Here is a 14,329-nt window from a genome sequence, read left to right on the forward strand (position 1 = left end):
TTAATACCCGGCCGGATCCCCCAAGGTTCTTACAGAGGCTGTAATGAGTTAAGACAATGTTTTGCCCACAAATTCAGCATGTGCCCAAATGACGAGTTTGAGCTCTGCTTGGCCTCAAGGAATGCTTTGGAATTTCTTCCTGTTATTCTTTGAGTCTTTGTGGACCGGGCATCTGCTGTAGATAGAAGATAGACAGAAAGACAGACAGAATTTACGGATAGATTCAACTCAAATGAGGTTCAGTGCTCTCCCTGGGGGCATACAGGCAGAAGGGTATCTTAAAACTATGCAAAACGATTACAAAGAACCTAATAAATAATCTTCACCCACCTTCTCATTTTTAAAAGGTAACGGAATTAACTCGCCCAGGTCACAAACCTGGTGCTGTAGCCATTATTAATGAGAGCTAAGGTGCACTGGGCATCTACTATGTGCCAAATTTTTTCCTGAGCTCCCCATGTGCAATGTCTCAGTTCTCCCAGAAAATTGGGATGCCATCGTCACTGTCAAGGAAACTGAGGCTCAGAAAGGTGATGCAACCGGCCCAAGGTCACTTGGCGGATAGGATGCAGAGACGGATTTGGAACCTGAGGGTACACAGAGCTACAACTGAACCCGAGACTCCCGGTTTCCAATGCAGCCCAAGTTCTCTTTATGTATTTTAATATGAAATTCTTAATTTAAAATCTTTCTGTCACTCCAGTGGTAATTGGGAAATTTCCTTTCTTTTTTAATGAACTTGCAAAAAAAATAATTACCTCCCCAAATTGCACAGGCCCTCTTTCCTAGCAGGATCCACTGCGGGCTCAGAGGACTCCTTCAGCTGGGGCTGAGCCGCTCCATAAATAAGCCATGCCCAGGCCGAGCCGCGTGGCTGTCACCGCGTGTATAATAGACAGGCTGAGCCGGGGAGCAGCCCACGCTCACCTCCTGAGCTCGATCCCTAATTGCCCGACAGCTAATGAGCAGAGCTTTCAAAGAGATGCATCCATCAGACTCCAGCCCCTGCTCCCGAGGTTTGCCTCCCAACCTCCCAACGCCGCCAGCATTTTGATTTCCTTCCCCTTCCAGTTGGTTCCACACTTCCTACAGGAAGGAAGGAAAGCCAGGGCACCCCCTGCAGTGGCGGGTCTGGTGACAGGTTCCCCTCCCGCCTCTGAACAGCAGGAGAACCGACGTTTGAGTCGATGAGGTGCCTGGTCTCCGAGGCCAAGAGAGGTAGGTTCAAGTCCCGGCTCTACCACTTACAAGCCATGTGCCCCTACCCCGACTTTTTTAGCCTCCGGGGTCTTCCACGACTGGATAGGAAACATGGTTTCCCCCAGAGGATTCCGGGGAGGATCAAATTAATGTGCTAATAATCGCTCATGTTCATTCGGCCTGCATTACGTGCAGGACACTTGGTCCAACGCTGAACACAGGCGAATCACTCTCATGGTTCTCACAAATCGATAGGCAGCATCTTTATTCCCATGTCACGGATGAGGAAACTGAGGCACAGAGAGAGTCCTGTCCCTGCTTAGAACTAACCCCATCGTCACGACTACTCCCACCACAGGTTCAGATTTTAAAATGACCAGAGGAAGTTTTCTAATGAGGTCTTCTAACGTCACCAGTGGGGGTGGGGGCTGGAAAATATCCTGATCAGGTGTCATAAGATGACCATTGGGAGAAAACCGGGGTACGGTCTTCAATCAGGCCCTACAGGGAAGAGAAGGCCCCGCAGCTCAGGACAGAAGACCCGGGTTTCCAGACATCGGCACCTGGAGCCCCTCTCTCTGGCTCGGCCCCGTCCGTGCTCTGTGACTTCTGTGTGTCTTTCTCAATTCTTTGTGCAGGACACCAAGGACCTGGACTTCAATAGGACATCCCAAGAGTCACGGTCCTCCTGTCCCGGCCCATCTCCATGTCCTCCCCTGGACCTGCCCCGCTGGGAGGGCTTTTCTGATCCTCCAGCATCAAGATCCTTCCGGGGACTGGGGTTGGTCGTGGCTCAGGGGCAGAGCGCCTGCCCAGCACCTGAGAGGCACCTGCTCAGCACCACATAAAAATAAATAGAGGCAATATGTCCACCTACAACAAAAGCATTTTTTAAAAAAAAGATTCCTCCAGGTTCAAGGCTTGGACTCCGCTCTTCCCTCTTCCTGAATTCTCTTCCGCCATCTGTCATCCCCTGGGGTCAGGACACCTTCCGGGGCCCTGCTCACTGATCTGACATGTTGGTGACATTCCCTGCTCTCCCTAGACAGCTCGACCCCCTTCTGTGATCCAGCAAGAAGCCAGGAAAGCCATCCTTGCCATGCCTGGGTGAACAGGCGTCTCCGGACAAGGACTTGACTCTTGCAAGGCAGGTTGGGACAGCCCGGTGACGCCGATCCGATAGGCGGGGCTTGTATGAACAAAATAGAATATGCAAAATATTCCCCAGATTATGATCTCGCCCAGTCACAATTTACTTCCTGATAATAATTAGGATAAGCAAACACTTTTTTTTTGCTTTCGCGCCAGGCACTGTTCTAAGCGCCTCGCCTACACTAATTTAGGCTTGAAAATAACCGTAGACAGGAGCGATCTTATCGCCTTCCCCAATTTACATATTAAACACAGAGACACAGAAGGGTGAAGTGACGGAGGCCCAACATCACTCGGATGGTCGGCGACTGAGTGGGAACTCGGAGCCCGTCCGGCTGGGTCCTGGACTCCAGGCCCTACACAGGCCAGGGGGCAGGCCGCACCAGCAGGCTTTTCGCCAAAGCCGATAATTGATTCTCTTGATCACTTCCCTCCCGGGAGCACATGCCATTGTATGTGATTTCAAACCCTCAGGAAAGTCTGATGCTGTGAGGGGAACTCCCTGGGGTCTGATTTCTCCTGGGAGCACGGGGAGCGAGCTCTGAAGAAGGAGGCTTGAACAGTAAGACGGAAGGCCAGAGGCAGAGGAGGCCCGGGCAGGGACAGAGAGGCAGGTGACCAGAACAGCCCGCCCGTCCTAAGCCCAAAGATGGGGGGTGGGTGGCTCATGGAAGGACCTGACCTCAAACCCTGGAGCAAGAGGAGAGGGCGGTGTGCCAGCAACGACTTCCAGGACCTTGACCGCGACGAGGGGGCAAGAACCAGTGACCGGAGAGGACCTGGTGTGGCCTGGGCGTTTCTGGAGGGCCCTGGGCGTCTGTGTGGCAAGGGAGAGACTCAGACGCAGCACAGGGGGACATGCCCTCTGAGAGCTTGGGGAAGGGAGAGGTTGGGACAGGCCAGTTTGGGCACATGCATCACAGGTGATGAGATCCTCGGGGAAAACGGGCCAAATGATAGAGTCTAGTAGGGAGAGAACCATGGAGAGAAAGGAAATGAGGGAAGCCCGGGCCTGCGCATCCAACCTGTGCTTGTCTCCCCAGACCCTTTTCCCACCTTTTTCTTCCATTGCTCATAATAGAAGTTCATCAGGCGATAGGATCCCAGAGTGACAAAGCTGCTCATCTGACGGATGAGCAGAAACTAAGGATCAGACTGGGCGAGTCACACCGCTTCCTGCTGCCCTGCCCTTTCAATTACTAAGCTCCCTCGTAGGAGTCCATCTTCCATTAGTGTAACAAAATACCTGAGGCAAGCGACTTTATAAAGAAAAGAGGTTTATGGTGGATTACAGGTCTGGTAGAGCAAGGTTTCTGGCCATATCTCTCGGTAGCCTTCCTGCTGGCAGAATTCCAAAGTGGTACAGAGCGTTACATGGCAAGAGACAGGATGTGTGTGTGTGTGTGTGTGTGTGTGTGTGTGTGTGTATCACTCTGATCTCCCTCCCTCTGGATTTAATCATGGGGGATCCACCCAATGAACTTATCTAATTCTCATCACATCCAAAGGCCCCACCTCTAAACACAATTGATAGACTAAGTTCCCACCCTCTTAATAGCCCACAATGGGGATTAAATTTCAGCATGATATTGGGGTGGGGCTGCGGAGTCACAAACCATATTGGAAGCATAGCACCCCCAGAAGAAACCCAAAGGAGCATGGGGCAGAAAAATACCGCTGACCGAGGCATGGCCCCACAACTCACGCTGATCCTATTAACAGGTCTGGTTCGGACAACCTTGTAAAGCTGAGGGATGTGGCTTCTCTTGCTTTTATACTGGAGTGTCAGAAGCCTCTCCGGCCATTTATTTGATGGAGAGGTTGCTAAATGCTGTGCCCAGCCGCCACATCCATCTGGGTAACGGCTGAGCATCAGCGTGTGCAGCAGCCCCGAGACCTCACCGACCTGAGCAGAGAAGTTTCCCGGGCTTCAGGCCAGGCCCCGCGTGGATATTGGAAGTGAGAAGGTCACGGGAGGCAACGGTTCTGTCCTGGGAGACCAGGGGCTCTCCGTCCCGCCCCGATTCTGCTGCTGACTCCCGTGGCCTTTTGGAGATCCCTCCCTCTCTCTGGAGAAGCTCTGGCTAGAGGGGAGAAGAGGTGGGCAGGAGCGCCCCACCGGTGCCCACCCCAGTGCAGACGGGCATCCTTCACAATCTGGGGCCGGTGAATTCCCCGCTCTGCTCTCAGGTAAGCGCGGCCACAGTGCTGTTTGCTGCCAGGTAACCCACAATGTCGCAGTGGTTGCAATGACAAGCACTTACTCAGCGCAGGCCCCTGCACCTGGGCGGGTGCAAGCTCAGCCCGCCCGACAGGAGGCGCTGACTCCACTCCACTCCCGCGCTTCTGGCTCGGGGTGGCCGGCCCAGGTGTGCGCCTGTCACGGGCGGCAGAGACCCAGGAGAGCGGCTCTCCCCTCATTTTACTACTCTCCGAGTCCCAACGGACGGCCACCATGGAAGCGCCTCCACCCCACTCAGAGCGGGTCCCATCCTCTGGCCTGGGCACTGTGTCCCCTCTCTCTGGCCAGCCTGTGGCCGACTCTAAGACCATAGGCAACAGCTCCTACGGTGCAGAAGGCTCTGGCCACACAACAGGGACCCAGCGAAGGGGGGTCTTCAGCCAGGAGGCATCTGTGACGGGCTATGGGGCCTGTGCACAGTCTCCCCCCTGCACAATGCCCACCCCCAGGTGAGACCCTCGGGGAGCTGAACCAAGCGACTTCCACTTCTGGGGAACCCCCTTGCATCGAGGGGTCTGTGCTGTCACTTTGGCCCCACCACTGTCCCCCACCCCACCCCCGTGTTTCCAATCTCCCACGTCCCCTCAGAGCCCAGGCCTAGCCCATGGAGTGAGTGGATGGCAGACATCCCGGGACCTCTCTGGAGGATCCCAGTCTCTTCCTTCAGTCACAATGTCCCCATCTCCTTCCTTGAAGAACCCTAACCCTCCACAGAAATCCGCTCAGGCCTGAAGACACACAGCAGATCCTCGACTCACAGTTTTTCCAAAACACCCCCCCCCCAGGGACAAGTCCAATATGTTTTCCAAGGTGAGAAATTTAAATAGAAGTGAAAACAACGATAAGAAAAAACAAGTTGATACCAAGAACATGAACACGGAGCTACCACTCAGTATTAGCTAAATTGCAGCCTTGGAATAGCTCGTGGATTCTTGTATAGTGAGCCTGTCTGAGAAAGACCCAATGGGAGGGAGGGAGGAGGGACTAACAGATGGATGGTTGGATGGATGGATGGATGGATGGATGAATAGTTGGATGGATAGACAGATAGATGGATGGATGGTAGGTTAGATGGATGAATGGTTAGATGGATGGATGGATGGACAGACAGACAGATGGATGGATGGATGATTGGATGGATGGATGGATGGTTAGATGGATGGACAGATGGACAGATGGATGGATGGATGGATGGATGAATGGATGATTGGATGGATGAATAGATGGATGAGGGATGGATGGTTGGCTGGATGGACAGACAGATGGATGGAGATAGGAGGAGGGAGATTTATTCCAGGCATCAGCTCTTGCACAGTTATGGAAGAAGTCCCGCCTGCTCTGCTGCCTGCCAGCTGAAGACCCAGCAGAGCCGGTGGCATGAGAACCAAAGGCCTGAGAACCAGGAGCACCGACGTCTGCAGCCAGGAAAAAGAAGATGATGTCCGAGCTCAAGAAGAGAGAGTGGATTTGCCCGTCCTGGGCCTTTCTGCTCCCTCAGGTCCCCACGGATTGGATGGTGCCTGCCTGCGTCGGGGAGGATGGTCTCTTCCACTCAGCTACCTATTCCCAGGCTGGAAACACCCTCACAGACCTGCTGCCCAGAAGAACCGTCTGACCAGCTCTCGGGCACCCCTGGTGCAGAGGATGTGACAAATCCATCACGGGGCTCCGTTCACATGTGGCTTCACAGTCACCCTCGCTAGCTGTAGTGTTAAGAGGAATCGATGACAAAAGACATCTGAACGGGCCCGTTCCTGCCACCATCGTGCCCAGCGGATGTTCCGTTCCTTACAGGCTGGGAGCGGGTTTGGCCTGGATGCTTCATTTTGCCCCCGCCTCTGGCTACGGACCAGGCCCTTCCCCTCCTCCAGGACCTCTCTGCCACCTCCTCAAAGTCAGCAGCGGCCAGCCCCGCACCCCTCCCCTCCTCTCCCTGCGGAGCGCCTGGGGACCACCTACACGGGCTCGTCAGCCGTGGCTGCGACAGACACCGCAAACCTGTGAGCAGCATTCATTAGCTCCTCCGCGGGTCCTGGCGCTCGCCCCTCACACCCCTGCTTCTGAGCGGCATCGGAGGCTCAGGCAGAGAAAAGAGAGAGAAAGAGAGAGAGAACGTCGCCCTGCCCAGCTCTAGGGGCCTCCTGGGGCACATCAAAGTGGACTCCCGTCTTTGCAGGCACGATCGAGAGCCCGGCAGATGTGCCCCAGGCCCGGCCGTGCCACCTCTGCTCAGAATGCAATTTAGCCAATGCTGTCCACGCTGCTCTGGGCAGTGGGACCCACAGAGACTGGTCATCGACCACCCAGGTTCCAGCAGGCTCTGATCCCGGCAGCATCCTGTGCTTTAATTGCTTGAAGATCCGCACCAAGGGCCAGACACTCTAATCACCTGAAGGTGGCGGATCAGGAAACTTCCCAATGGCCTCTGCTCAGAACGCAAGGAAGTCTTCCATTTCAGGGACAGCAGCAGTGTGGGGCAGCTCTGGGGACACCTGTGATCTACAGCACTTCCCACAATAGGTCCAAAGTCCACAGCAAGAAGGGGTCGAACAGGGTGGCCCCAGTGTGGCTTGGAAGGGCCTGGGCACTAGCACAATTCAAATGGACCCCATCGCTCAAGCCAGAAGCCTGGGCATTACCAATGATGCTTCTCCTTTCCCTCACTGACCCTTCAATCTGCGAGCCCTGACCAGGACATCTGCCCAACAGCCCTTGAATCTGTCCCATCCTCTCCACCTTAGGACACAGGCCAGGCCTCTCTGACAGCCCCGTGGGTGGCTTTGAAATTCTCACACACCTTCTCTAGGGAACCGTCACCTGGCGCCATGATGATTTACAGCCTCCTTTGTCCCCCTGAACTGTGAGCTTTTGGCTGGTGGACCTTTTCCCTCCTGTAGTCACTCGATACACATCCATCAGGAGTGTCCCCGTGCCGGACACTGTGCAAACAAATGACAATTCAGCAGCAAACAAGACAGACCAGGCCCCTGCCTGCACAGGGTTCACATTCTGCTGAGGGACAGGGACGATAAAGGAGTGAATAAATAAACAATAGTGACAAACTTCACAGCACGTGCTTCACGTAGTGTAGGTGTTCAAAGAGCACGGAATGAAAACAATGGGGGAGATTCATCTGCATTAGGCAGCTTCCAGTTACTGTCACAAAACACCTGAGGTGACTAACTTACAAAAGAAAATACTAATTTTTGCTCAAGGTTTTGGAGCTTTCAGCCCCAGATCAGGCAGACCTATTGCTTTGGGTCCCTCGGATGGGGGGTGGTGGATAGGAATGGCAGGAAGTGTGTGGTGGAGAAAAACACTCACCTCGTGACCCGGAAGGGCTTGGGTCCCTAAGTACCTCCCACGAGGCACCACTTCTTAAAGGTTCATCGCACCTCCCAACAGTGCCACCTTGAGGCCAAACCTTGAACCTACGAACCTCTGCGGCATGTTCAACCTCCAAACTATAGCAGTATTCACCTGGCAAGGGTGGGCAGAGGAGGCGTCTAGATATCCCAGGACCTTTTCAAACCTGAAATTCTGTAACTTTCTTTTTTTTCCACTCTGAGCTTTTATGGTTTTTATATAGATCAAGGGACTGAAAGCTCATGTAACTCAACAATCCTGACCCTTGGGTCGCCACATCCCTGTACCCCTCCTTATTTCCTGAGACCCAAGAGCATCCACAGGAAGAGATGTGAGGACCAAGACGGAGCCCGCCGATGTGAATGTCCGTCCCTCTGCCTCAAAACCCCGGAGCCCAGTTCTGGTGGTGAGGGACCAAACCTCATTCTGGAAGCATTTATGGTGAGAAAACTTGGAGAGGGCAGGTGATGAGGCGTAAGAGGAAACCCCCCGGGTAAATGATGCTCTTTGGGGGGTGTAACAGCCCATGTGAGCCCCTACGGAGGAAGAGAGGGGCCATTTCTAGACGTTCTCTAGTAATAACCTGAGAAATAGCGCCAGCCACCCTGGGACCCCCCACCCCGCTAAGAGCATAGCGTCAGTGGGAACTCAGCAGGGCCCCCATAATGCTCCTCTCTGTCTTTCTGGTTTCCATGATGTTTTAGAAGTGAATGCTATTTTGGTGCTACTGTATATATAAAAAAAAAAAAAGCCTGTGACGGAAAATTCAAAGTGAAACTCAAAATCCATCCATGCAGCTCTGTGTCCTTGGACGTGTATTCACACCAAGGAAACCTGGAATCATCCTTGTCACAGAGAATGTGTGTTAAAGTTACAGGTTAATGGTGAATTTATAGATTAATCTTGCAGGGGAATTGGCTCAGAAATCCTGAACATCACCTTGTAAAACACTAAAATATATCCAGTGTCCTTTTTTTTTTCCTACCAAGGATTGAACCCCTGAAGTCACCGCTGAGCAACATCTCCAGTCCTTTTTTTTTTTTTTTAATACTTTTTAGTTGTCGTCGGACACAATACCTTTATTTTATTTATTTATTTTAATGTGGTGCTGAGGATCGAACCCAGTGCCTGACACGTGCTAGGCGAGCGCTCTACTACTGAGCCACAACCCCAGCCACCCCCCCAGCCCTTATTTTATGTTTTATTTCGAGATAGGGTCTCACCACGTTGTTTATGGTCTCGCTAAGTCGTTGAAGCTGGCCTCCGACTCGAGATCCTCCAGCCTCTGCCTCCCAGATCTCTAGGCATGATATCCAGTAGTCTTTCAAAACATTCAGCACGTGTTTTTCAAAATACATTCCACTGAGTCCTGCATCCGTAGGACCTTCTAGTTTACAGTGAGATCGCATCCAGGTAAACCCATTGAAGGTAAAGTCAATGACCATTCCACCCGCAGAACCTGCTGGACATCTGAGCTCAGTAGCACAACACATAGAGGACACAGGGACTCCGTCAGGCCTGCAGGGCTCACGGAGGGCTGGGGCTCCCTGGGGCTCCCTGCCCAGCATGAGTCTCCCGCCTCGTATTGCTAACCCAGAAAAAGATCAAAAGTCAAAGTACAGCGTCCCCCTGAATGCACACGGTGTTCACACCACTATAAAACGGAAAAGATCCCACGCCGTACCATGGTCCACGAGGGACGGCATGTATCTCCTATGTGAGTGTCATTGGTCAAAAACACAACCAAGCCAGGCGCACGCCTGTCATCCCAGGAGCTCGGGAGGCGGAGGCAGGAGGAGCACAAGTTCAAAGCCAGCCTCAGCAACAGCGAGACGCTACGCAACTCAGGGAGACCCCGTCTCTAAATAAAATACAAAAAAGGGCTGGGGATGGGGCTCAGGAGTCGAGTGCCCCTGAGTTCAATCCCCGGTACCAAAACAAATAAATAAATAAATAGAGAATTTTAAGGAGCATTTTGAGGATCAAAATGGAGTTTAAACGGTGCTTTGCACAGGTCAAGCGCTTAGAGATCAGCCACTGTCATTGTTGGGATGGGACTGAGGGCTCGCCACCCCACCACCCCACGACCACACTGCCCGGGATGGGGTGGGGGACGAGGGTCCTTTGTGTTTTTGGAGGTCAAGACATTCAGACCACCATGCCTTTGTCCTCGCTGGCTCCTGCCGGGAATGACCTTTCTCATGACCTCCTCATGTCCAGACCTTGCCAGATCCACCTGACCTCCTGCCTTCGAGGACTTGGGGCTACCATTTCCCTTCTCTGGACTTGTGCGGTGTCCGTCTGTCCCTCCAGCATAGTTTAGTACTCAATCGTGCTTTGCTCTGAGGGGGTCAGAGTTTCATCCTGGGTGTGTCCTGTCCCTGCAGCTGGACTGTGGACTCCTGAAGGGCCAGCCTGAAGGGTCCTGGGGGGACCCACACCATGTTGGGCACTTGGGAGGAAAGAAAAAAGAAAAATGGTTCCCATCGAACTGAGCAGTTCAGCAGACGCCAAGTGGACGTCTCAGGTCACAGGGGCAAGGGGGCAGCCCACGATGGAGGAGTGGGTGTCGCCGGAGCCCTCCGTTCCACATGCGACGACTCGGTGGTTATTTGGTCATTCGCATACAGAGAGTATTCTCCAAGATGCAGGGGCCTGCCTTCCCACCAGCGAGGCCAATTAAGAGCTCTGTGTTCTAAAAGCAGGCGGCTTAAGAAATGCCCCTGAGGATAATTAAGAGCACAAAACACAGTAAAGGAAACGGAGTTACCAAAAGCTATCGGAGGAAGGTGAGAAGAACGGGAAGTGGCCACGTGGGAGGCGACGGAGCTTGGGGATCAGATGACGGGCTGTGCAAGTCGGCCACCAGCAGCCTGGGCCAGCAGAGGTTCCCACAGCCACTACGCCTTGGGCACCGTGTGGCCCAACTTTTCAGAACCCAAGTGTCCCCCATGGTAAAATAGAAATCATAGCAGTGCTTGCCTCGTCGGGTGGTTGTTAAGAATGAACGTGTTCATCCATGTAAAGTAATTAAGAGAGCGCTGAGCACTTAAGACGGCCGCGACTGTGGGTTGCTATGACTATAATGATCGCTAATAGACTGTTATGAATTCTCCAAAATAGCAGGGACCTTTTCTCTGTCATTTTCTCTTTCCCCCAGAAACCTGGCAACGCTAGCACCTTGGGGAAAACTCAGTAAGGTTTACTGAATGATCGAAGCCAGCGGCGATCAAGGCTGGGGACAACAGTGACCCGGATCAGCCTGCGGACCCTCGCTTCTCATGGCAAAGTCGCAAGGGCCCTTTAATAACTGGCCGCCCGGGTTGGACAGGCTCAGGACCGTCCTCCTGGCCAAGGTCTCCTCCCCACAGGTCACATCTAGCTCCTGTGTCCTGCGCAGCCCCCTTTGAACTTGAGGCTGTGGGCCTCCAGCTCCTGCCTCCGGGCCCTGTATCTTCCTCCTCCAAGTGGCCCTTGGAGCTGCCAGTCAGCCCAGCCTCCTGGCCCCTGCCTGGTTCCTGGATCCCCAGAACCTCTTCTCCCAGGGACCCAATCACCCGACATTCCAAGCCCTCCTCGGGCTCCAAGCAGGGACTCCACAGTCGTTCACGTGGGCTTACCTCCTGACGTCTGCACTCTCCCGAGGTGCCCCCGAGTCCCTCCCCAGTCCCCCTGCCTCGGGGTCCTCACCTGAACAGCGGGATAGCAATACACCCTCGTGGAGTCCCTAGAACCCCATAAAAACTCTGGCCGAGACATTTGGCCAGCAAGGGCCTGGAGATGGAAATCATGAGCATTGAGTCCATTTCTCCCACAGAGAGCAGAGCCCCGTAATGAAGCTGGACTGTGGCGGGGCGCTGGGAAAGCCGCTCACTGCTCCCTTCACGGGCAAGATAAAGGGCACCTCCTTCGAGGCCAGGGGACAGGTTTATTAATAGGGGCGGCTTATCCACCCGAGATAGCGTGTACTCGCAGATACGATCGCCCGCAGAGAGGCACGAGGACACTTGGGAACTGAAAGAAAGGGCCACAGGACCCGGGACAGGAGAGGAAGCCAGGTGTCCTCAGGCCCTGGACCAGGATCGTCTAAACCACAGGGTGGGGGGCTTAAGGGGCAGAACCGGAACCCATCCCTCAAGTCTCCAGTCCAGGGAGTCTCGGGGGTACCTGGCGATCCCCTGGCAATTTTGAAGGAATCTCAGGTGATTGTGCTGGAGAGGCAGCCAGGTTTGGGACAGTCTGAGTTGTAACCTAAGGGTCATCACATAAAAGAAAAGCACATGTAATGACGTCCGGTGCAGAATGCTTGATCCTGAGGATTGTCGGCTCTGCTCCTGGCTTACGTGTTTGCTGTATTATACTTCTGTCGTCACTTTAGAGTATACTCTGCATCTCTTAATTGGACCACGGTCTCTTTTGCTTGATCTAATCTCAGGTTGCGCCATCCATCATGGCCCCAGGAGCGAGAGCCACACCGGGTGGCCTGAGCATGGCGCGGGCTACACCACCTGGGCTTCTGTAGGTGCGCTCTTCCAGGTTCCCACAGGGACAGAATCACCAAGAACACCTTTCTCAGAACATCGCCCCATCATGAAGCAATCGGTGGCCGTTCCTGGACACATCCATTCGTTATTAAACAATTATCTACTGAACGTCTCTGGAGTTTTAGGAGAGAAATAACAACAGACAGATGTATTCTTCATCCCGCTTACAGCAGACTCCTGAGACGCTAGTCTGAGAGCTCACTGATCCATCATTCACTCCTTTAAAAATGAAATACCTACTATGTGCCAGGTGTGTTAAGGAAATAGAACTTTGAATCAGCTTCTCTTTTTTTTAAACAAAGCAACAAGAAACTCGAGGGAAAGTCAAATCTTAGTTTTTAACATGTCTGGGAACATTGTGGGGGACATCACTATTTTATTTTTCTTCTTTTTTTCAGAATTATGTCCATATCATTTCCTGGGAGAAGGGAAGTTTTGCTTAAATTCAGAGCAAAGATGACAATTCCGAGGTCACAGTCCCCAGCCTTGGGAGAGATGTCAGCAGCCCTGAAATCCTGGAGGTGTATTCTCTGATGGTCCTAATGAGATAAGAGCGAGTCAAAGAGAAATCATCATGGCAGCCCCCATCATGTATCTCAGATATCCAGCACTTACCTGCCAGGCCCTGATCTTGGTGCTGAACACACATACAACAAACAGAGCCTTTTCCTTGGCTGTGGGCAGGGGTGGCGAAGGCAGCGGTCCTTCGGAAAGACAATTCTGGGATGGTACCCGGGGCTTCCAAAGGCTCTCCTGCCATTCGCCCATGTTCCTGCTTCTCAGAGGGAAACATCACAGAGGCTTCGTGCACAGAGATGCTCCGCACCGTTGAGTTGCACAAAACCCGGGAACGAACCAAGTGTCCGGCAGTGGGGGTGTGCCTAAATCATCTGTGGTACATCCAGGTTGTGTCCACGGACAGAAAACCCACTCCAAAACCAACCATGGATTGGTGCAGAAGAACGCGTCACACCTTTTAAATCTGACGTCATGCGCGTGGGTTAACTGTTCGACAGCGATTCAAAGCAACATGCCGAAACCTTTATAGAGTCTAACCCAGGGATCCAAACAGAGACCAGAGAGATGGGGAAAGAATTTGGAGAAAATATTGACTCAGATTTGTTTGGGTAACAGATCACCGGGTAGTGTTCCTTCCTGTGTCCTTCTCTGTTTCTAAATTTAGATGTAGGATAAAATGAAATATTGTATCATGAAACGAGGACATGAATAAGTTAATATAGAGAGATACAGTGGGTCCAGGTGAGGGTCAAGTCTCAAAACATCATTCACAAGTCTGTTTCCCAGTTATGGTTATTTTTTTTAAGTACATTGGTTGGGATCCTTTTTTGAAATTAACAAGGACCTCAAATAACAGTGAATGAAGCAAACGAGGGTTTCTTGGCTCTCAGGGAAGGACTGGCCCTGGACTCGCTGGGTGCGTGGCTCACTCACGACTCCACTGCCCTGCCCTCCCCGCTCGGCCGCCCACCGGCTGATACTGCAGCAGGCCCAACCTCGGGCCCGGGTGGTGGCTCCTGAAAGCCCACGTTCCCTTTTTCAATAAATGGTTCTGGGGAAAAAGAACCTCTGCCTCTTCCACCAGGAGGCGGCAGCTCATCCGACCAGGGCACACCATTGGCTCTCACCCCACCCTGAGAGACGGGAGAAGAGCTCTGATTGGGCAGGCTGGGGGCACAGCCAAGCCCGGAGTCCAGGGTGCCGTCGACACCGCTGACCCACATTGTCCCCGAGCCAAAGGAGGCACCAGGAGAGGAGGAAACTGGGCACCAGGCAGCACGGCAGCTGTCCCCTCAGGGAACACAGA

This window comes from Ictidomys tridecemlineatus, chromosome 10, assembly GCF_052094955.1.
Source record: "Ictidomys tridecemlineatus isolate mIctTri1 chromosome 10, mIctTri1.hap1, whole genome shotgun sequence".
Lineage (NCBI taxonomy): Eukaryota > Metazoa > Chordata > Mammalia > Rodentia > Sciuridae > Ictidomys > Ictidomys tridecemlineatus.